This window comes from Rattus norvegicus, chromosome 8 (genome assembly GCF_036323735.1).
Source record: "Rattus norvegicus strain BN/NHsdMcwi chromosome 8, GRCr8, whole genome shotgun sequence".
NCBI classification, from domain to species: domain Eukaryota; kingdom Metazoa; phylum Chordata; class Mammalia; order Rodentia; family Muridae; genus Rattus; species Rattus norvegicus.
In genome coordinates this window covers 78,336,638-78,359,231 of record NC_086026.1, presented here as the reverse complement: position 1 = coordinate 78,359,231, position 22,594 = coordinate 78,336,638, and the positions used below count along the sequence as shown (strand labels likewise).

Below are 22,594 nucleotides of genomic sequence, written 5' to 3'. Positions count from 1 at the left end.
TTTCATTGGCCTGGGACTCATCGAGCTTCAGGGATCTTCCTGCCACCACCTGCAGTAGGACATGTGCCACCACACTAAGCTTTGAAAAACCTGGGTTCTAGGGATCAAGCTCGGGTCCCCATGCTTGTAAGGCAAGCCCGATAGCAGTTTCACAGCCCTGTTTATCATGTACCCTGAAGTCTGTGGCCTCCCACATCTGCTGTCTCCTTCCCTCACCAAACAGAAGTGCGCACTCACTGACTCCCAGCACGCAGCTGTCAGGGTGCCTAGGAAGCGTCTGCCCTCCAGCCCCATGGCAGAAGTTAACAAATGTAACTCTTGAGCCCAGACCCTCATCTACTCATCGTTGACTAGAACGCAGTGAGGAGCAGAAGGGTATTGTAAGCCTCGAGAAACGTTGAGAGGGGACTGATAAATGCTGGCACAGCAAAGGCGCTGCTGTTTATCCGAGGGTCATATTGACTGTAGGAGTAACACTAATCTGTCTGTCTGTCTCTGTCTCTCTGTCTCTCTGTCTCTGTCTGTCTCTCTGTCTCTCTGTCTCTGTCTGTCTGTCTGTCTCTCTGTCTCTCTGTCTCTGTCTCTGTCTCTCTCTCTGTGTGTGTGTGTTGCACAGAAGTAAGAGGAGGGCATCAGGTGTCCTGCTCTGTCACTCTCTGCTACACTCCTTGAGACAGGGTCTCTCATTCAATCTGCAGCTAGGCTGGTGGCCTGCAAGTCCCAGCAATCCTCCTGATTCTTCAACCTTTCCTGGATTCTTTGGGTGCTGGCAGTTTGGACTCAGGGTTTCTTATGCATGTACAGCAAAGTCTTTAACTCAGCGAGCCAGCTCCTCGGCCCTCTAACACTGCTTTATCCAAGCTCCTGAAGTGAATGGTGACTCTGGGGCTTCTCTTAGGACAGAAAGCCTTGGAACGGGGCGGTGGGGAAGGGGATTGGAAGGGGAGCCACATGTATCAGACCACAGTTTCAGAAACTGGATTTGCTCCACCAGGTCAATGATGGCTTATTTGGACATGTCAGTCTGGACTTGCTCCATGGGAAACATTCCAGATTGCAGGGCACAATATTGTTTTGTTTAATATTTTGTGTGCATGGGAGGGTGGTTGCCAGACTTCGAGTTCCTTTATTAGTTGTCTCTGTTTGAGAATGTTGCACTTCTGTGCCTGTATGTGGCCATGCGTGTATGAGCGTTCACATGTGTCCAGTGTCTTCCTCTATCCCTCTCCACCTTCTTAATTAATTAATTAGAGGCAGAGCATCACTGGCCTAAAATTCATTATAGAAACCAGGGTGACCTCAAACTTATAAAGACCTGTCTGCCTCTGCCTCTGCCTCTGCCTCTGCCTCTGCCTCTGCCTCTGCCTCTGCCTCTGCCTCTGCCTCTGCCTCTGCCTCTGCCTCTGCCTCTGCCTCTGCCTCTGCCTCTGCCTCTGCCTCTGCCTCTGCCTCTGCCTCTGCCTCTGCCTCTGCCTCTGCCTCTGCCTCTGCCTCTGCCTCTGCCTCTGCCTCTGCCTCTGCCTCTGCCTCTGCCTCTGCCTCTGCCTCTGCCTCTGCCTCCTGCGTGGTGAAACAAGGTCTCACACTGAATCCGGAGCTCACTGACTGGCTAGGCTGGCCAGCCAATGAGCTATTGAAATCCACCTGTCTCTGGCTCCCCAGCCATGGGATTACATGTACAAGCAGCAGGGTATAGCTTGTGACATGAATCTGAGGGGTGTGACCCCAGGACCCCATGCCTGTTCAACAAGCACGTTCCTGGCTGTGACACTTCCCCAGCCCTGCCACAATTCTTCTGACTGACGTTCTAGAGTGTACCTGTAGAACAAGAGCAAATCGAGGTGGTACTGTTTGCTAAAGCCTCCAGCCTCTACCCCACCCGAGAGGCTGGGGCCAGCTTGAGTACTGCAGAAGCAACATTCCACATTCTCCTTCCCTGTAGGGATGGAAGGGACATCATGACTCTAATGCCCTACAAGTGCCTCTGGGCCTAAGCTGTAGGAGACTATATAAATAGTTCCCTAAGCAGGCAAAGACTACCCATTTCACATTCCTTTATTTCTTTCTATGCTCAAAGTTTCAGCCAAATCCACCCCTCCCACTTTTGCCCTTGTAACAACCAATCCTGTAGTTCCAAACTCTTGGTTTTCACCCAAAACCAATAATCTTGATTCCCATATTTTAAGATGTTCACTGCAAAGAACTCTGACTGTTCGCATACAGCTGTCAGCTGCAAAAACATTTTTTTTTGAAATACAAAAATCTGGCTTTGGTCCTCCTCCCCGTGAGGCTGGATGGTGGCCTAGTGGTTCATGCTGAATACAGACTCTAGATTTTCTTCTCTCACCCCATCCCATTCAGACATAATTAGGCCTAGCCCAGGTAACCCCTCCAGTGCAGAAGACGCTCAGGGGTAAAGCCATGCCCAGCTCTGTGCAGCCACCGTGCAGCTCCATGGCTCACTCATGCATGATTCAGGGCCGACTCTCGTGAGTCTTTTGACCACCTCTGGCTGTAGATCTGGTGTCCAGAGAAAAGCAGAGACCCAAGAAAGAGGTAGCGCGTCAGCCTCAAAGCCAGGGATGCACAGTCTTCCAGAATGTCTCCTGGAAATCAAACTCTTCTCTCTTTGCAAGGTGCCACAGACAGACAACACAGCTGAGAGTTATTTTTTGATGCCAGTAGAATGAAGGCGATTTAGGCTTCATTTGTCCCCCTAGCAATTGTTCCTTTAGTGGAATATATGTGTAGTGGCATTTCTTAGGGAAGGTTCCTTTAGAAGAATCCAGTCCTCATGGAAAAGCAAAGTCGGAGACATTTTATTTCGGTCATTTTCCAGGAAAGCTGAATCTGTCCTTTTCTTTAAATGGAAACTTTTCAAAATCAAATAGACCCCATTTCATTTTTATCCCTATGCTGCTGGTTTGTGGGTAGGATTGGAAAACCGTACTTTTGTCTGAAGAATTTGTCTTGAGGATGAAAAATGGGAGAGAGATGCAAACCTGCAGAGGGGATGTTTGGAGGCTGTCAGCATCTTCATTCTGAGTGGTTGCTCTCACACATACCAGGCTATGTTTGAAGAGAGAAGAGGGCAGGGAGGGAACCATTTTGCTCAGAACCTCTGTTTTCCACACGAGTGTTCTCACAGATGCACAGCAACATGCATTGGTACAGACAGGCGCCACATCCCAAGAAGCAAACAGATCTGATGTCTTCTCTTAGTTGAAGACCACAGGACAACAAAAAAAACAATGAGAAGGGTAAGGGTCAGGCTTGGAACTCACGACTCAGTCAGGCACATCCAAAGCGGGTGTGTCATCTCACCTTCTCCAGAGGCTGAGATAGATGGATCTTAAGTTCAAGGCCAGCCTGCACCACTTAGTATCAAAGACAGGAAAAGAGAGCTAAAGGGTATGTTTCAGTGGTAGACTGTCTAGCATGTGCAAGACCCTAGGCTAAATCTTCAGCACCAGGACATTAATAACACACCCCACAGAGCTTGTAGCTCACATCCTCGCCAAGAAGTGGAAAGAACTGGGCCTTCTCACTTAGAAACTGAGGAAGAGGACCCAGTGACTGATGAAGCCTCTTTGATGAGTGTATTTTCTTTCCTATTGGCGAGCATATTGTTTTAAACACTCTCATGGCTTCTGAGCAGTTGGGTCAGATGAGCAATGTAGATTTAACTCCATCAAACGAGACAGCCTGCCTCTCTCTCACACCCTTTAACTCTTACTGCCTACGGCAGTCTTGCACACACCTGAGCTTACCCACAAAGTGGCCGACATTGCTGCCTGACCATCTCCCTCAGTTGCACCTTTCTGAACTGGAAGTGCAAATCTACCCTTTCTCTAGGGAAGTTTGACATTAATATGGTTTAAGAATCAGTTTTCATGAGCCTCTTCCCTACCAGTAGTTTATGAGGTAAATGTGCACGGCTTTACTAAGTGACCGTGGCCAGTGTAAGGACTGGTATTCCTTCCACGGCTAATATTTACAGAGTTCCTTGCCTGTGTAGCAGAAAATCACTCCTTCCACAGAGAACATATTGGTCCTGCTCGCCTTACCAGCTCACTGGCCACCTGGCAACATCACCTTGCAGATGTTGGCTAATAAAGTTGTTCCAGGTGTTGAGCTCGTCTCCAGGGTCAAATTTAGGTTCACTAATATAGACTCGACTGCAGAAAGAACAATGCGTTTCACAAGGTTCATCTGGTAGACACAGAGATGGCTGAATTGGTCACATTCTTTGCTACAAAACTATCGGGACCTGAGTTTGGATTGGCAGGAACCAAATAAAACTGTCAAGTATGGTGACATGGCTTGATAACCATACTGCTGGTGTGCTGGGGGGGGGGGGGCGAGCAGAAAGATCTCTGGAGGTCATTGGCTGCCCAGTCTAGCTGATTCCATAAGCCTCAAATTCTGTGAGAGACCCCATCCCAAAACACAAGGTGGAAATCAATTAAGAAAAATACCTCACTTTGACTTCTGGCCTTCACAAATATTCATGCCAAGGAAGGGAAGTATATACCCTTATATCCATGTACATACATGTCTACACACATACACACACACACACACACACACACACACACACACACACACACAGGCTTAGCCTGAGACTTACACCAGCTTCACACACACACACACACACACACACACACACACACACACACACCACACAGAGCTTCATCTGAATTTTCCAAGCAACTATTTTCCGCAAAACATGCAGGCAGAAAAATCACAATACCCCCGAACTTTGATCATGTACCCACATTCCTCTCCTGTATCTTTAGAACCACGTCAGCAAAAGCACAAATTGTCACTGCCAATGTCCATAGGCAACAAAGGGAGCCAGCGTGGTCTGAGAAATGTTTTCAGAAAAAAAATAGTTTTAAATAATTAAGCACAGCGCCTAGCCTCCACTCCTCATGGCAGATTAATGTCTCTTGACAGGTGAGATTCCTTCACAGGAGGCTGCGGCTCCTGTTTGTTCAAGGTAACTGCCGCTATTGAAAACTAGATTTTCATTAAACACGCCAGCTTGGAACCCCCTGCTCTTTGTAAGAAACAAACCCACCACAAGTAGTTGTCAGTTTTCAGTTCATTTAAAGGGAAAAATAAAACGCATTAAGGATAGATACTATGGCTGAAGCCTTCAATTAGCCTATGTGACAGGCGCGAGTGTGTGTGTGTGTGTGTGTGTGTGTGTGTGTGTGTGTGTGTGTAGGACGAAACACAACCTCTGGTATCATTCCCGGTGAAGCCTGAACTTTTAGACAGGGTCTCTTATTAGCCTGGAACTCACCAGGCAGACTGGTGGGCCAGTGAGCCCCAGGAATCTACCTGTCTATTCCTCCTCTTGGATTACAAGTATGCCTCCCCATGCCTGGCTTTCAATTAGATTTTTTTTAAGGACTGAACTCGGGTTATTGTGCTTGCATAAGAAGCTGAGGTATCTGCCTAGCTCTAGGTAGATTCACATTCTTTAAATTAACTTTGCTTGATTTTATTTTCTGTGAGAGTATATATGTGTTCCTATGTACGCCCGTAGAAGGGATGGGCTATCCTGTGTGCAGGAGGTCAGGGGTCAATGCCAATTGTCACCCTCAATTCCTTCCACCTCATTTTTGAGGCAAGTTATCTCACTGAACCTAGAGCTTAATGCTTCAACTAGGATGACTGACCACGAGATCTAGGATCCACTTATTGCATAGTGGTGGTTTGAATAAAAATGGCCCCCATAGGCTCATAGGGAATGGCACTAGTAGGGGGTGTGGCCTTATTGGAGTAGGTGTGGCCTTGTTGGAAGAAGAGGGGCCAGGTTTGAGATCCCAGATGCTTAAGCAATGCCCAAAGTGGCATTCTCTTCCTGTTGCCTGAGAGATGTAGAACTCTATACCTCCGTCTCCACCTCCTTGTCCGCCTGCATGCCACTATGTGTCCTGTCATGATATTAATGGACCCAACCTCTGAAACTTTAAGCCAGCCCCAATTAAATGTTCTCCTTTGTAAGAACTGTGCTGGTCATGATGTCTTTTCACAGCAATGAAACCCTAACAAAGGCACTCAGCCTGCCAGATATCGGGTTTACAGATGTTCCCCCTCGTAGGACTTTTTTTCATGGAAGAGTGCCGGGGATCTAAACTTAAGTCCTCGCAGTGCACAGCAGGCACTTTACCAATGAATCATTTCCCCGGCCAGGAAAATTCTAGTAACACAGGAAGAAATCGAGATGTAGAGAAGATAAATATCGTGTTCAAAGGGAAACTTCAACAGCAATGGTAACAAAACCCCCTGAGCAGAAATATCAAAATTCCTATCTGAGATGCTCTGGACCCCAGCTTCCCGGTGTCTCAAGCTGAAGTAAAGTCGGCAATCACTGACCATGCCTAGGCCCCAAGGAAACAAGACCCAGGACTCTTCTGAGGCACGGGATTCACCAGACTACGGGTAAACATGTGTTTCTCAGCCATCAGCTCCACCACGAAGTGATGAAACTGGCTTTCCTCAAAGCCAAAGACACCAGATGGACCATCTTTCAATCTGGTGTATTTCCCATTTAAATACAAACAGAAACACAAAAGCCACTATATATATATATATATATATATATATGTATATATGTGTGTGTGTGTGTATATGTATGTATATATATACACATATATATGTATGTATATATATACACACATATATATATAGTGTGTGTGTGTGTCTGTGTGTGTGTGTGTGTGTGTGTGTGTGTGTGTGTGTGTGTGTGTATGCCACAATGGAATGGAAGAGATACCAAAACCTGCCTCCAAAGATGATAAAAAGACAGATGTCCATCCCTTCTGCAACTACTGCTGAGTGGAGATGTAATACCCAGATCGGACTGTTCAAGGAGCTTCTTTCTGACAGTGCTCGGCCCACACAGCCTTTGCATCATGGTCCCCCTTGGCTCCTGATAGCTTTGAAGGTGTGTACCTTTAATGATCTATGTTTGACAAGACTTGAAAATTAACCTTTGAGTGTGTCTCTCACAGTCACTGTGAGACAACAGAGCAGCGATGATGTGACATTTTGGGTGGGTGAGCTCATCGAAAAAGCCTGGCTTCTGCATTCTCCCACAAAGACCCAAGGGTATCTCAGCTTGCCAGGTCTCCTTAGACATGACAGGCAGAGGAAGAGAGAGCAGGGAGCCTCAACAAACTCAAGATGGCCTGCACACAATGAAGGTATTCCAGCACACTTCACACTCAGTTTTGTATACCCCATTATGCAGGCAACAAAGAGGAAGCGTGAGATAAAAAGAAGGAAAGGGGGGCTTGATATTTCTGACTATCAAGCCTTCAGATGCACACACACGAACATCTGACTTCTAGCCCCCACCACAACGTGATCTTCCTGCCAGCATTTCTCATAGGAATCACATCAGAGATTTTCTGTTGGGAAGGCAAGTGCCTTGAGCATCTCTTTACATGCCATGGAGCATCTTTGTGCTGAAAGATAAGGGAAATTCGGAGTCTGTAGGTAATTCTGCCATATAATAACAATGGAAAGCAATACAGGGTGCTCCACAGGAAGTATACAGTCGAATGATGGATAGCTTTAAAGTCCACTGTGTGTGTGTGTGTGAGAGTGTGTGTGTGTGTGTGTGTGTGTGTGTGTGTGTGTGTGTTTCCTACTTTATTTATTAGAAAACTGGGGTGGAGGAACCCAATAAAAAAAATAACAGCTTTCTGAGTATCTCACCCAGGTTTACTGAAGAACAGTAATCGAATTAGAGGGGGAGGGGGAAGGAGGAGGAGGAGGAAGAAGAAGAGGGAGAGGAAGGGGATAACCCTTTCGAGCTCTGTTTCATCAAAAATCCATCCTTCCCAAGCATAAATACAATTCTTGCAACAGAACACTATGGGTAAAGAAGCTTGATGAGAGGCATTGGGTTTGAAGGCTCTGAGATTCAAACCTGGGCTTGATGCTATACCTCCAGCCTAGAATGCTCATACTCTAGCACATGGGAAGTAAAAATGGGAGGATCATGAGTTCAAGGTCATCCTCAGATATGCACATAGAGGTCAGAGGACAACTTGAAGAAGTCACCTCTCCTCTTCTACTACATGGGACCTGGGCATTGAACTCAAGCAAGCATCTTAATTCACTGAGTCATTTTACTGGTCCAGGAAAAGGTCCTTTTTTTTTCCCATGACCAGCCGCCATGGTGGCCTGATAATGCATGGTTATTATCATAGAGTCTTCCTCCTAATATATCCCAGTGACTTGACTCCTCTCTAATGAGCAGAACACTGAAGCTCTGAGAAAATGGGGTCCCCAGAGAGAGAGAGAGAGAATATAAAATTGCCCATTGGAGAACCAAAGGGGGCTGCCTTCATTAGCATAGTAGGAAGAGAAGAGGTAGGGGGTGGAGGAGGGAGTTGAGGAAAAGAGAAGGGGAAGAAGGGGAGGAGGGAGAGTGTTCTATTTCCCAGTTATTTCAATAGAGCCCCTCCACTACCAAGACTCCTGTCTCCAGAATAAAAACCCCTAAGAAGCAGGCCAGCTGGGCCATCTGCAGCGCACCCTCCCTACAAGATGCTCCCCAGAGCAGCTTCCAGTGAGGCTCAGCCAGCCACGATCACATTATTGAACTGTGACTCTCCACTTTCCTTTCCCTGCCTCCCGAAGCGCCCTTCAGCTGCACTTATTTGGTACAAAACCATTATCTAAGCAACTAAATATGTTTCTGGAAGAACATGGGTTCAAAGGCATCATCTTCTCTTCAAACCAGATCTGCTCTGGATTATGAGGTACACTACCATGATCTCTATCTACATGGACCTTTCCTCCTCCTGGGAAATCGAAGCTTACGGTGCCCTGGTAGCCATATGTGCTAAAATAGGAGAGATTTCCCCCTACGCTTCTTTTCCTACCCTGTCCCCCTGACAAGGGGGATCCTCCTGAATACCAGAGTAAGACATAGAGTACCTAAGAGAGAAAAAAAATGAATAAATGAAATTCAAAGGCATTGTTTGGACATCCAACAGCTCTACTCAGGAAAAAAAAAAGAGAGCTACTTTGGACAATGAAATAATTCCCTCAAATGGATCAAAACACTCCCGTATTTTATTTAAAGTTAAGTAGGTCTTCAGGATAAATGCCTCTGAAGTCTTGGTTCTCAGAGGTGTGGACGTATCTCTGTTGTTTGACATCCTTGTTTCCTAGTCCAAGAGGCAGTCCTGGGTCTCGGAAAATACCTGGTGAGTGAAACTGAAAGCTGAGCCTTCAGAGGGAGTGACAGATTCACGGGCTTCTCTAGCACCTGACATTGTGCCATGCAAGAGTGAGCACCTGATGACACCCCCAGCACCCTGGCATCCAGCTTCTCAGTTCACATGTTCCTCTTGGCTCACCTCTCTTCCCCTCTTCATTTGGTTCCAGCTTAAGTCAGTACACCATAGGAGCTTGCTTCTCCCTGGCCTGGTCCCCAGTGGTTGCCATGACAACACCCCCTCAGATTAGGCCCTGGATGCAGGGCTTCTCTAGCACACCTCCAGAAAGGAGGGAGTGTGGGTGACCCTGAGGCCCAAAGCAGGGGAGATGGAGAAGATCCCAGGCACCCTTGGGGACACCTTTCCTGTCAGTTTCTTGGGATGCTGTGGACTCCCCACGGGGTTTTCTGTTTCTTCATGCCAAGGAGCACATGGGGAAAATGACTTGGGATGCTTCAGTGGCCAGACCACTGCATTCTTTTTATTGATGGAAGCTAGAATCCATCTTCCAAGCCAACGAAAATGTCATGCCTGGATCTGAAAGCAGGCATCCTGAAGGACTTGGGGAGGAAGGGCTGTGTTCCTTCCCCATGGAACCTGGCTGGCATCATAGAGTGGGTGGGCGGTGCTTACCTGCAGGTGAAACTCATGTCTGCCATGTGCTGGCATGAATCAGGAATGACTTAAGTGGGCAGCAGAACGAGAGGACACGACCGCTTTGGCTTTCCCTTCTTCCTAAAGTTTAATTCCAAAGCAGGAAGTATTCTTAGACACTGGCCCTAAAACATTTTATGGTTGATTCTTCCCTAGGTAAATTAAAATGAATCCAGGCTAACATAGTCTCGTTCCAATGGCAAGAGCTAAGAGGAAATTTAAACTAGTGTGTTGGTCGCTGAGCACAGAGCTGCAAAAGTGTGGGGGTGTATGCATCTGTTTCTCCTCACCTGGTGTATAGTAAATACTGGACAAATGTTACCAAGCTAACAGGAAACTACTGATGAAGCCAATGGCTGACCCAAGGGTCACTGGTGTGTGTGTGTGTGTGTGTGTGTGTGTGTGTGTATGTGTGTGTGCATGTGTGTATGTGTGTGTATGTGTGTGTATGTGTGTGTATGTGTGTGTATGTGTGTATGTGTGTGTATGTGTGTGTATGTGTGTGTATGTGTGTATGTGTGTGTATGTGTGTGTATGTGTGTGTATGTGTGTGTATGTGTGTATGTGTGTGTATGTGTGTGTATGTGTGTGTATGTGTGTGTATGTGTGTATGTGTGTATGTGTGTGTATGTGTGTGTATGTGTGTGTATGTGTGTGTATGTGTGTATGTGTGTGTGTATGTGTGTGTATGTGTGTGTATATGTGTATATGTGTGTGTATATGTGTGTATGTGTGTATGTGTGTGTGTATGTGTGTGTATGTGTGTGTATGTGTGTATGTGTGTGTATGTGTGTGTATGTGTGTGTGTGTGTGTGTGTGTTCATATATGAGTGTGAGTAACACGGGAAGCATGCGTGTATATGGACCTAAGAAGACAGTCTTGGGTATCAGTCCTCCATCTTAATCAAGGCAGGATCTGTCATTATACATTACACTGTATGTGAGGCTAGCTGGCTGGCAGCATCTGAGAATTCTGCTGCCCCTGCCTCTCATGTTGTCTTTTGTGTGCCGTGATTAAACATACATACTAGCACATGTGATTTACATGGATTCGAAGGATCTGAATTCTGCTAGTCCTCAGGCTTGCATGGCAAGTGCTACATCCTCTGAGCCTTCTCTCCTACTCTACTGCCAATGTTCCCAAGCATCCTTTTATCTGAAGACAAGCCATTGCCTCCACAGCAACTAAAGACTGTGACCAAGCCCAGGGTTTTGAACATTGGGTCTAGCTGAACCCATAGGATGAAGAAATCCCAGAGGAAGACACTTAGGGAAGTGTTTAAAGATGCAGGCTATGAAAGCCGTCAAGGGAGAACAAGGGAGAGTGTGTTGTTCAGGAAGAGGAAACAGATGAGGTAACTGCTTAGAGAGTTCGTGCCCACTGCTTCTGGGGTGAACAGCTTCAGGAAGTCCCAGCAACACTCGGCTGTTGTGTGCTTATTAATGTATGTATTCAGTGTGCAGAGGTACAGTGACTGATGATGGCGGCACTCTCTCCTCTCCCAGGTACACAGAGACACAGCAGGAACTGTATCCATGTGGGAAAGTCACCTCCATCCTGAGTGGGAGTGCTTATGGACCCTCCGCACTCCTCACCGAGAACAGATGATGAACGATGTGGTGGGGGAGACAATCCCATTTTACATGGGCACCTTCTCTAATCTGTTATGCTAACTCGAATATGATAAAATTTACAACTTGGATGGTTCACCTGAGATTAAGATCCACGGCCCTAAAAAATGAAAAACTGATGACCAAGTTTAATAGCTAAGGACACCGCTTCTTTTATCAAACCATAGAAACATAAGCCTGAAGACCCATGTGCCATTCTCAGCACCTGTGTAAAAAGCCAGGTATATGCCTGTGACCTCAGTCCTGGGGAGGCAGCGTCACGGGATTCCTGGAGCTTGCTGGCCAGTCATCTTAGCATAACTGGTGAGCTTTAGGCCAAGGAAAGGTCCTGTCTTAAAGGAGGTGGGGATATTCCTGCAGATGACACCTGAGGCTGTCCTCTGGCACTGGCACCCGTGCACACACACACATGCACACACATATGTGCAATTTTAAAATGATATTTATATAATGTATTAGGAATCATTAGAAAATCATTAAAAAGAAAAACAAACAAACAAACAAACCTGCATTCTTTCCCTAGTGCCTTTCGATCTGCAGAGCACAGCCACAAGTACTAAGCTGGCCTGAAATACCCACCAATCAAAACAGAAATCTTTATGGCACCCCCAGCTACATAACCTCCTCGACTTAAAGACTCCTCTCTGTGGGGCCTCTGGTAACTAAGAGGCCCCATAGAAAACACGGACTCTTCATCATGGGGGTTAGCTTACTTTCTATGAAGCAAACCTATGCAAAGCTGCTGGACTCACCTACAGGGACACTTTGATGTGGCCTGTTGAGAACATGCTAGAAGATTCAAGGGTAACCCAAATCGCAAACTTCCTCTGAACTTGGAGAAACTGTTATCTCCAACTATCTAAGTGGAGAATGGCTCATGGTGACCTGACCTTGTAGCTATACAAAAGGTTTTTGCTCATCAGCATGATCAACTGTGCAAAGAAGGATGAAATAACATCTTGGAAAGATCTGGGAGGGGTCTTGGGTCTCCTGTTCACTTGTTGTAAATCCTTAGAAACATCCTTGAAGGTTTCTAGAACCTCCACCTTTTCTACTTTCAGATGGAGTGATGGTGGGGACCATGGAGACCATGGGGACACATGGATAACTAAAATGTACAAAGTGTTGGGGGAACTGGCCCTGTACACAGTGTGCCCTTAATCAAGAGTCAACACTGCTATCAAAATGAATATACATACTAAATATACACACAGTCCAGGCTAGTTTTAAACTCATTTTGTAGCTGAGAATGATAAGGAATACAGGTGTATTTACCTCCTATGTGCTGGGGCTACACTACAGGAGGGACAGAACCCAGGGCTTCATGAACACACGGGGAAAGCACTCCACCAACTGGGCTCCATCCTCAGTTCCTAGCTTTTCAACCTGACAAGCCCAAATCTGGTTTCCTGGAAAAATGAACTGGTATTACGGCATAAAATGTGAGCAAGCGCAACCCACAACTGTAAATGCTGGGGAATCAAATCCTAACCTCAGCTACCTCCCTGTGCTCTGTGCTGTCTGCTGCCTGCAAGGCCTCTCTTTGACTTCAGAAGGAAGCACAAACATATGTCCCAACTGACATTTCAGCCCCTTCCAGTCATGACACTCGAGTCACTGCCAAGGGAGCAATGAGGCAAAAGTCAACAGAGTACATCTTATAAACCATAGAGGACAGGGAGACAGGTCGAGTTTGCTACATTATGTTATTAGCCCTGAGTCTCTGGGGAGGGCGTGCCAATGGGTACCAAACACAATCTCATCTCATTGTGACGGGGATGACTGCAACTCCTATCACATCACCGTGAAGAATAGTTACAATTCATTTAGTCAGTCTCCACACAAGATATATGTAGGGTGATTTTACTGTATACCTCCTCAGGGCCAAATATTTCAGCACTTCTTCATTTTTGCAGTGTGCCCTGCAATGCAGACATCTTTATGAGACCCATTCTCATTAACCTTACAGGAGCATGGGAGGCCACATTTCAAAGCTGGGCTGTAAGTAACTCAAGTTCACTATGAACTCACTGGGAGGGCTTGTTAAATACGTAGGCCAAGCCCCTCCATATTGATTCTGTGAGTCTCTCTGAAGACTGGTTTTCACAACCTCTCCCATTTTCTCTAACATCAATGGTCCACAATGTAAAAACTAATCTTTGATAATCAACACGGAGAACATGCCGGTGGCTGAGAGGCCCCATGCTATGACCTGAGATGCTTCTGCTTCCTCTCATCATCAGGCAGCAAGAGAAGCACTGGCCAAGATTTCCCAACTCCTTTAGTGGCCTAGAAGTAGAATTCCAGAAAGTCTGAGACAGGAGACAGCCAAGCAAGAAGAAACATTCTCCAAGTTCCCCCACCCCAGCCCATCTCCCTGGCTCCGGTGCCTCCTCACTGCCTGCCTGACTTGATCAGTCTTCCCTAGCCCCTCCCCTAACAGAATCTAGCACAGATCACTCAGTGTTCCCAGTACATCAAACACCACAAAAACAACTAGAGTTTAAATAAAAACATATGTCAGGTCTTAGTATAGTTTACAAAGTATCTGTAATGTTGTAATTCAAAAGTTGGCACAGTTGTCATGCCATGCAAGATGTACCCACTGGTGCAAGATTGGCATGGCTACCATGGGAGGAACCAACCTCTGTCTGAGTGCATTGGAAGCCCACCATATATGAGGGAATCCACTCCTGATAGTGTTAATTACTGTTAAAAGCCTATGGCTGGGAAGGGCATGAGCCCTAGGCCTGGGCTACATGAGATACTGTCTCGACAACATACACATGCATACATACTGAGTAGGGTTAGACCTGACATCACTGTTAATTTTGGTAGCCATATTTAAGGAAGCATTGTTGGAAGGGCTGGTACTGTTCTGATTTCTGTGTCAATGGCTAAAGATTGATGTCCCGTATCTCCAGTTATAAGTATCGTTGACAATTGATTTTTTTCGTTAGTCGAAACTTAGAAACTCCTTTCAATTTCAACCTGTATCATCTGGTTCAAAGTGCTCTAGTCACACTGTACCATTACAGTCATGACACGAAATGCTGCCGGCGACAATCGTCAACCGTGAAGTACCGTGATGTGCTCTCAGAAGTGTGGTGCCTCATGTTACCACCTCACTTCATGTTTTCTGTCAGATTTTCAGGTAATAAAATCAGGATCTATGCTGAACCGCAGAGCATCTGCAGCCAGACAAACTCAGAGGGGCAGACATTTGGACACAGGTGTTCTTCTTCAGTTCATTGTGACACCTCCCTCAGAACCTATGAGGAGCTACTGCTGCTCGATTTGGGGGACAAACCAAGCTCAGTCCATGGCTCCCCATAATTTTATAGAGTCTCCATCCACCTGGTCTCAAATTTCAAAATAGGAGGCACAAGTACATTTCTTTGCCCCAATCTGGCAATATCTCGAATCTGCTGGGTAATTTAATTATCCATCCGAAACGTCTTTGGTTCTCGGGCTGTTCGTATGTTCTGGTCTGTGTGTAGTCTACATGACAGATGGGCAGGCAGGTGCTTTTGGTTGTGATTCCAATACCATTTGCTTACACTCAGCATTTGGTCTTCCTTTTTGACCAAATCAATGCCTTAGTCAAAGCAGTGTGCAAAGTGCCCGAGGTGACGTATAGGCACATCTACTGGGTTGTCTCTGTAAGCCTGGGTGTGCTCATCTCCAAACGCAATTTCAATTATTTTGTCCATAGGCTGGCTCTCTCTCTCTCTCTCTCTCTCTCTCTCTCTCTCTCTCTCTCTCTCTCCCCCCCTACCCCCTCAGCCTGTGTGTGTGTGTGTGTGTGTGTTCAGCATACTATGCCCACTTTTAGAAAGATCCCATGTTTTCACCACCTAAATCATTACATAAACGTTATTACTTTGGTCCACCCCTAACGAAGACTAAAGGTCTACCCTGTTTATAGAACACTGCTTATGGGGACCACTGTTCCCTGCCTCTAAGACAGTCTCCACCCAGTGGAGACTGATAGCATTTACCGTTTCTCTGACAGCATTCTCCAGCACTTGTACGTGAAGGAAGAATCGAGAAAAATTCACTATGACGATTGCCCCCCCCCCCTTTTTTCAAATTCTCTCGATGCATCTTGGATTGTTTTATGCGCTTTGACATCTTAGGCTTGACTTGAAAATCCATCCATACTTCAAGCATCTAAGTCTACAGAGGGAGGCAGAGGGGGTGGCTGTGCAGTTGTTCTATAAACATGGGCCCTCCGCTTAGTGAACATAGGACAGCAGTGGAAGACTGGGATTACTCTGCCCACAGAGTCTCAGCTACGGGGGATGCCTGCATTCACCTGAGGTAAGCAGAGCCCTGTTGTTGGCCTTTAACCCAAGACCTGCAAGTCCCCCAATAAGACAGCAAATATTGTATTAGGTACATAGATAGTTCAAGCCGTCCCTCCACAGGCAAGAAATAGAAGCAAGAACTCTTTAAAACAAGGTGAAATTTGTCTAATAGTGACGAACCACTGTAAGCAATCTGTGACCCACCTCCTTGTTTATTCAATGGTATGCCTTGAGTAATTAAAAGCTAGAGAGAGAGAGAGAGAGAGAGAGAGAGAGAGAGAGAGAGAGAGAGATATTGATCAGCCAGTTGTGAAACCAAACATTCACAGAATCCCAGCATGTTTCCAAAGGCTCAATTTGTATCTGTGCACTCTTAAAAAACAACCTAGAGGATTGCACAAGGAAGTCCAACGGTAAAAGTGTCAGCTCTTCTTCAAACTGCAGTAGCCAAGAAAATAAAACTGGGTGGAGGACCTGAGACACAGCGGAAGTAGTGGCATTCCAGGCTAGAGAAAAGCAAGAAGGGGTGTCAGGAAGAGTAACGCATTCGTTTAGCAAAGTCACAGTGAGAGAGGGCAGAGGAAAATAAAGGCAAAGGCTATAGGGTCCAGGGAAAGAGGAAGGGGTGGGTGGAAACAGCTGGAATTGTTCAGCTGTGTCAACATTCGGCTTCTTGGCAGATTGACTAGCAAAGTGTCATCTGAAACCAATTACATTCCCAAAACCCCACGGACCCAGTTCATAACATTGATTAATCCACATTGTGAAAAAGTCCCCAAGCAAAACTAGACCAGCTGTCAGCCCTTGGAGCAGAGAGAGAGAGAGAGAGAGAGAGAGAGAGAGAGAGAGAGAGAGAGAGAGAGAGAGAAAAGAGAGGAGGGAGAGAGGAGGGAGAGAGGAGGGAGAGAACAAGCATTGCTTAAGGGGGAAAGCGGAAGAAAAGAAGGGGTAAAAACGAAGAAGAAAAGCACCTCCCGAAGTATTGGGACCTTCAGAAGGTGTTGCCTTCTGAGATGAGTTGGATTTAGATAGACTCCACCCTGAGTCTTTTTTACCAGAACCGACTATAATTAGAAAAGCCAGGGTCACGTTAAAATAAACTCCAAGTCCATTCCCAAAGTCAGAACACAATGAATCCAAGTCTCTGATGCCGTGTGACCTTACATTCCCTTCTGGGAACGATATGAACATCTTAATTCTCATGTATGGTTTTGCTCTTTATTGTTTTAAATGCATGCATCTGTTCACACTGAACCAATCAAATGTAATCATATTTCATATATTTCCTTTCTCATGTATGTCCATGTGTGCACATTCCTGCATGCTCCTGTACATGTGGAGGCCAGAGGTTAGTCAGCCTTCCTTTTCCAAGACTGGACCTCTCCCTGACTTGCCTAGGCTGTACTGGCCAGATGGCAGGCTCCAGGGATCAGCTAGTGTCTTGCCTTCCAGAGCTGGGGTTATAAGTGTATGCCTCCATGCCCAGCTGGAGGTGCTGGTGACTTACCTCAGGTCCTCAGGATTGCAGTGTAAGCACTCTAGCCAGGGACCTAACTCCTATGCCCTCAAATATTCCCTTTAAAATCTTTTTATACCTTTTGTTTTATTGCACAGGGGTGGAAGTGTTCACCATGTCCTAGATTTGCAAGACCGTGACTTATGACTGAGTCAAACAAAGGATTACCACATTCATTAGACATGAAGAAGTGCTTGTGCAGGGCCCAGAAAGCACTCCCATACACGATCGTGCCTCCATGGCACCCCATGCAACTATCCTGGCCTCTACAAAAGCCTCTAATCAGAAGGTGGCAGGATGTGTGGGAAGCCCTTGGTCCTGTTGCTGAAGCAGAAGCAACTAGGACTCCAAGTATTGGGCTTTGTAAAGAAGAGTTGGTTCCATCTATGCAGCCATAGAATCCTCTAAGAGAAGGCTGTGTTTCTGTAAATTCTGACCTCAGGTCCCCACGATGAGGCTGCAGGTATCGGAGGGCTCTTCGGTTGGCTGCATGGCTTGTCTTATAGAAATACACGTGCCCATCTATCCTTCACTCAGCAAACACTTATCAAATGCAGACTCAGTATCAAGCACTGTCTCCCACCCAAGAAAAACAATGACTGTCTAGCGAATTTGTATTTCTTGTTATAAAGTTAGAACCTAGAATAGTCAGAACAATGGAGGTAATATTGCTTGTACTTCCCTTACTCACATATTCTAAGAGTCCTAGGGTTTCAAAGGTTAGAATTGTGAGTCCCATGTGGAACTCTCTGTGCGAATAGTTGCCTACGTCTATAACTCTCTAATAATGATTTTTTTTCTCCCCAAGGGAGAGTTTGAGACATGGTTTTGCTTGAGTATCTCCGACCAGTCAGCCTCACACTTAACCAACCTCCTGCATCAGCCTCTTTACCATTTGGATTATAGGTGTGTGCCACCATTACACTTTACTCTGAATCTTATAGATAAGTAACTGATGCTCACAGAAGCTCAGTGAACTACCCAGGGCCATCTAAACAGAAAATACTAAAGTCGACTCCTGACTTTGCAGCAACAGCAACAACAAAAATTCAGGGGTTTAGAGAGATAGATGGCTCAGTGGTTAAGAACACATGCTGCTCTTACAGAAGCTCCAGTGCAGCCCAGCACTACCATCCCCAGCACACACAGAGAAATAAATAAAAATAAATTTTTAAAATGCACAGATATATTATGCTTGACAGGGGCTTTCCTGAGCCTGCTGGCGAGTCTCAAAGCATGCAAAATATATTTCCTACTGGGAAATGCATTCAGAGTTAGCAAGAAACTGGATGAAATTGGACTCTAAGAATATAAGTGGTTTATGTATTTGGACTGCATTCTAGGTTTGCTCCCTCTACTGTAAATGCCCCATAACTAATCTAGTGGCCTCCTCTGTTGAAATGTCACCCTGTTACTGCAAATTTTATGAACTGAAATATGCCTTTGACAAATTGATCTTTTTCCTTCTACATACTTTTATGTCCACGTCTCATGGTACAGACCAATGTGACCTGTATAAGGCTATTACAGACTCACAGCACCCAAACCTTGCTTACCGCTGGTAGGGTTCAGCCCAGGATTTGAAAAGGGAAAGAGACAAAACACAACCCACAGTTCACTGTATAGGCCAAGACATACAGGCTGGTTTTTCTTTCAGAGTCAGGATTAGGAATTGGAAGATGAAAGCTAATAATAAAAAAGTTACTCTGTAAGTAATGTAGACTTCCCCAAGTAGCAGTAACATCTTCAGTTCTTTAGTGTAAACTCTATGCTGAGTATTGAAAGATATTGCTGGGGGAGGGGAGGGGAGGGGAGCACGAGAGGATGTTGAGATGAGAATCTGAGGGGAGACTGGAGTAACTGCGAGACACAACAGCTGGGGGCTGGGAGGATGGCTTGGTGGTTAGAGCACTTGGCACACAAGTGTTGACAACTGGAGTTCAAATTCCCAGAAACCCATTTGTGTGGTGGTTTGCCTGTAAACCTCAGAAGACCAAGGCAGGGGATTCCCAGAAAAAAATATACTTGCTATCAAGATTAGCTAGGATAACTCTGGGTTTGACGGAGCACCCCTGTCTCAGTGAAGAAGGTGGAAAGGTGGAAGGGTGATGGAGGAAGATATTTGGTATCAACCCTGAGTATCCACATGCATGCACATGCACATGCATGCACATACATGTGTATGCTTACAAAAAGCAAGTACAGATACACACACACACACTCACACACAGGCACACACGCACACAAGCATGCACACACACACACACCACAATGGCAAAAGAAAACGACTAAGGACTCCAGATGAACTCACTAATTCTTTCTTCTAGTTCTTCTCACCCTGGAGGATATTTATAATTATTGTTTTTTAAATGCTCGTGATGTCACAGATAAAGAACACCAATTGCTCCCAACAGAACTCTTAACTACAGTATGTGTTAAGAAGAGCAAATTACTGTTTATATACATGGACAGGATTGTAAACGAAGGCAAGAGCATTACAAATTAGAATGGGCTGAAAGCAAGCCAAGGCATCGCCATTTCTTTCTTTGCACCCAACGACTCTCGTCACCTGCACCAGCCCCCTCCTGCCAATCCCTCCGTAGACACTGGCACTGGTAGGCCTTTAAGGACAATAGTGAGTTGATGGGTATTTTTGTGATTTTAGGATGTGATATAATTAGATCAATGTGGGCAAAGTTGTCTCCATTCTTCTTATCCAAGCTACTCTGAGTCACCAGGGGTGCAGAGGTTACAAGTGTGAGCTCTGAATAGAGACTACATTTGTGCCAACAACTCTGCATGTCTAGGACTTTAATAGCCTGAGTTCTATATTCTACAGAGAAAAGCAAAACTCAACAGAAACGAAGTTCTGTGTAAATTGGAATCGCTCTCTGTTCACTTCTTTTTAACAAAATGAGGATGCATTGAGTTGCTTTTTAAATTGATAAACATTTCCTTTTATTTTGTCAAGTCCAACTTATCCACAGGAAAAAATATTGGGTGTGCACTGGGGGCTGAGACTCATGCATAGAGGCACCTATGACCTTGCCAAGAACAAGGGACACAGTGTGAGCTCTACTTCATCAGTTGTGGTAATGTTTGAGGATTGGGTCCAATCCAGAACAGTCTGTAAGTCTTAATGTTATTAAGTGTTTAGTTTCTCCAATCCACCACCATTTTAAAAGGCAATTCCAGGGACTGAGGTCTGAACAGACCCAATACAGTTTGGTAACAAGAGGACTTTATATGGAAATCCTCTCCTATTTGCTTTTGGCCACCAGCAAACCCACACATCCTCAAAAGGACTTCATAAAGAACAGGAAGTACATGGGTTCTCTGACATGAAAATGGCCAAGGTGGCTCACTTGCTCTGGTGTTAGAAACTGTTCAGGTGGTTTCTTGAGAGTCATAAACCAAAAGTTATAGTTTGGTTGTGAGGCGAGCTGGGAAGGCAGATTGCAGATGTGGCCCTGGTGAAACCAAACGTCTTCCCTGTTCCATTTTTATTACACACCGAAGTGTACCATGAGGTGTGCGATCATGAAGGAGAAGGAGCTTGAAAGTGTGGCTTCCTCTGGTGGCGGTGACATTGAAGGGTGTGTAGTCCCACTTCCCCACAACACCATCTGGCACTGCTCAGTGGCTCCAATTATCAAATGGCATGAACTGCCTGGGAAAAGAATGGCTGCTTACGCTGTGATTCTGTGACCTATTTCAACCAAAGGGGATGGGTCCAATGATTTGGGCCTACACGAGAAAGGAAAAGAGATTCATGCAGTCAAGGAGACACCAGAATGAGGCTCTTATCCCAGCTCTTGGGGTATCTGACTCAAAGGCAGGTAAACATTCAATATGGTGTACACACTGGCTTCTCAAGTGAACGTCCTCATTAGTGAGGTATGTCACTCAGGGGCAAAAAGTAATGTCACTGAAATTCTGTAAAGAGAGACAAAAAGACAGACAGCCTTCGGTAGCTATTGTTTTACACACTGGGGTGAGAAAGCACTGCTTTGGATCCACCTAGCAATGAGATCAGGGTTTCTAATGTGCTGTCAGATCCCAGCAGGGCGCATGCATCGCTTGGATGTTGGAGTTTGTTTCATTTGCAATAGGATCTTGCTGTGTAGCCCAGGATGGCCTTGAACTTGTATTCTTCCTCATTGGTCTCTCAAGACCACTGGTGTGCAGGACCGCACTTGGCCCATTTTTGGCAGCTTAAACTCAGCAAACTCAGTTGTTCAACAGCCTCCAGAGGACTCAAAAGTGAATCAAAACACCAGGCAGCTTTAATAATCCATCCACTGCCCCTGAGCTCCCTTTGGATGCAGGTCCCTTTCTGTATGACAACTCATTTCCATTCAGCCTTGACATGAGACTTCTCAGGATTCCTTCTCTTCTGTCCTCTCCCTTTCCAATAGCCTTGGCACAGACAGAGCAGACACTGAGCTAACCAGCTGCCCACATCTGCTACAACCAAGTCCCATCCCTGCCCAGAGATAAGGCAACTTTCACGACTACTGGCATCAATATTTGGCAGGCATCCTTCAGGTTCTGGCCTCTATGTGGTCCTCACACTCTGGACATTACCAAGTATTACCAAACTCAGGGTTCTAGTTGTTCCTGGACAGGCTGGCTGCCTGAGTAACTGAACTTGGAGTCTCAGGATGAAGGAGAGAAGTCTTACTTAGGTTGATCGGACTCAGCCAAAGTCCTGTTGCTCCTTACTAGAGAAGCCACAGAGAGTGTTTACATACGTGTGTTTGCATGTACAGGCATGCAAATGTGTCATAAGTTAATGAAGTCCTTTGCTTGGACACTGAGCTGTCATCCTTAATGGCAGACCACCTTCAGTCATTCCGGAGGCAAAGTGAAGTCTCAACAGATCAGAACGTCCTATGAATCACCCAGGACGGATAAAATTATCTCCATTCGTGAAATGGGAAAACTCAGGTCCAGTTGAGTTTAATGAGGTTAATGGGTTTTCCCAGAGTCTCCAAGCTACTGGAGCAGAGCAACACATTGACCTGAGTCTTCCTGGTCTAACCTTAGCACCTCACAGCTGCTCAGATGTTGAACAAGAATTAGTGTCCTGCCCTGCTGGGGCATGCATACTCAGTGGAGAAGCAAGGAGACATTCAGGTCAAGGTAAGAGCCACCCCATTTCACACCTGCCCCATGTGGCTTTGATGAGCTTTCTGGAGCTGCTCAATCCAGTGTGGACTTAGAGGCTA

General features: G+C 45.8%; 1 protein-coding gene and 1 long non-coding RNA gene across 3 annotated transcripts in view; both read right to left on the bottom strand.

Annotated features, from left to right (window-relative positions):
- Window positions 1-22,594, bottom strand: part of Rora (RAR-related orphan receptor A) — a 733,021-nt gene that overhangs the window by 556,499 nt on the left and 153,928 nt on the right.
- Window positions 1-22,594, bottom strand: part of LOC120094342 (uncharacterized) — a 235,481-nt gene that overhangs the window by 91,747 nt on the left and 121,140 nt on the right. Inside the window, exon 1 of the long non-coding RNA XR_005488663.2 lies at window positions 1-22,594. This exon is cut by the window's left edge and continues 30,922 nt beyond it; it is cut by the window's right edge and continues 121,140 nt beyond it. This is a non-coding gene — a long non-coding RNA (uncharacterized LOC120094342).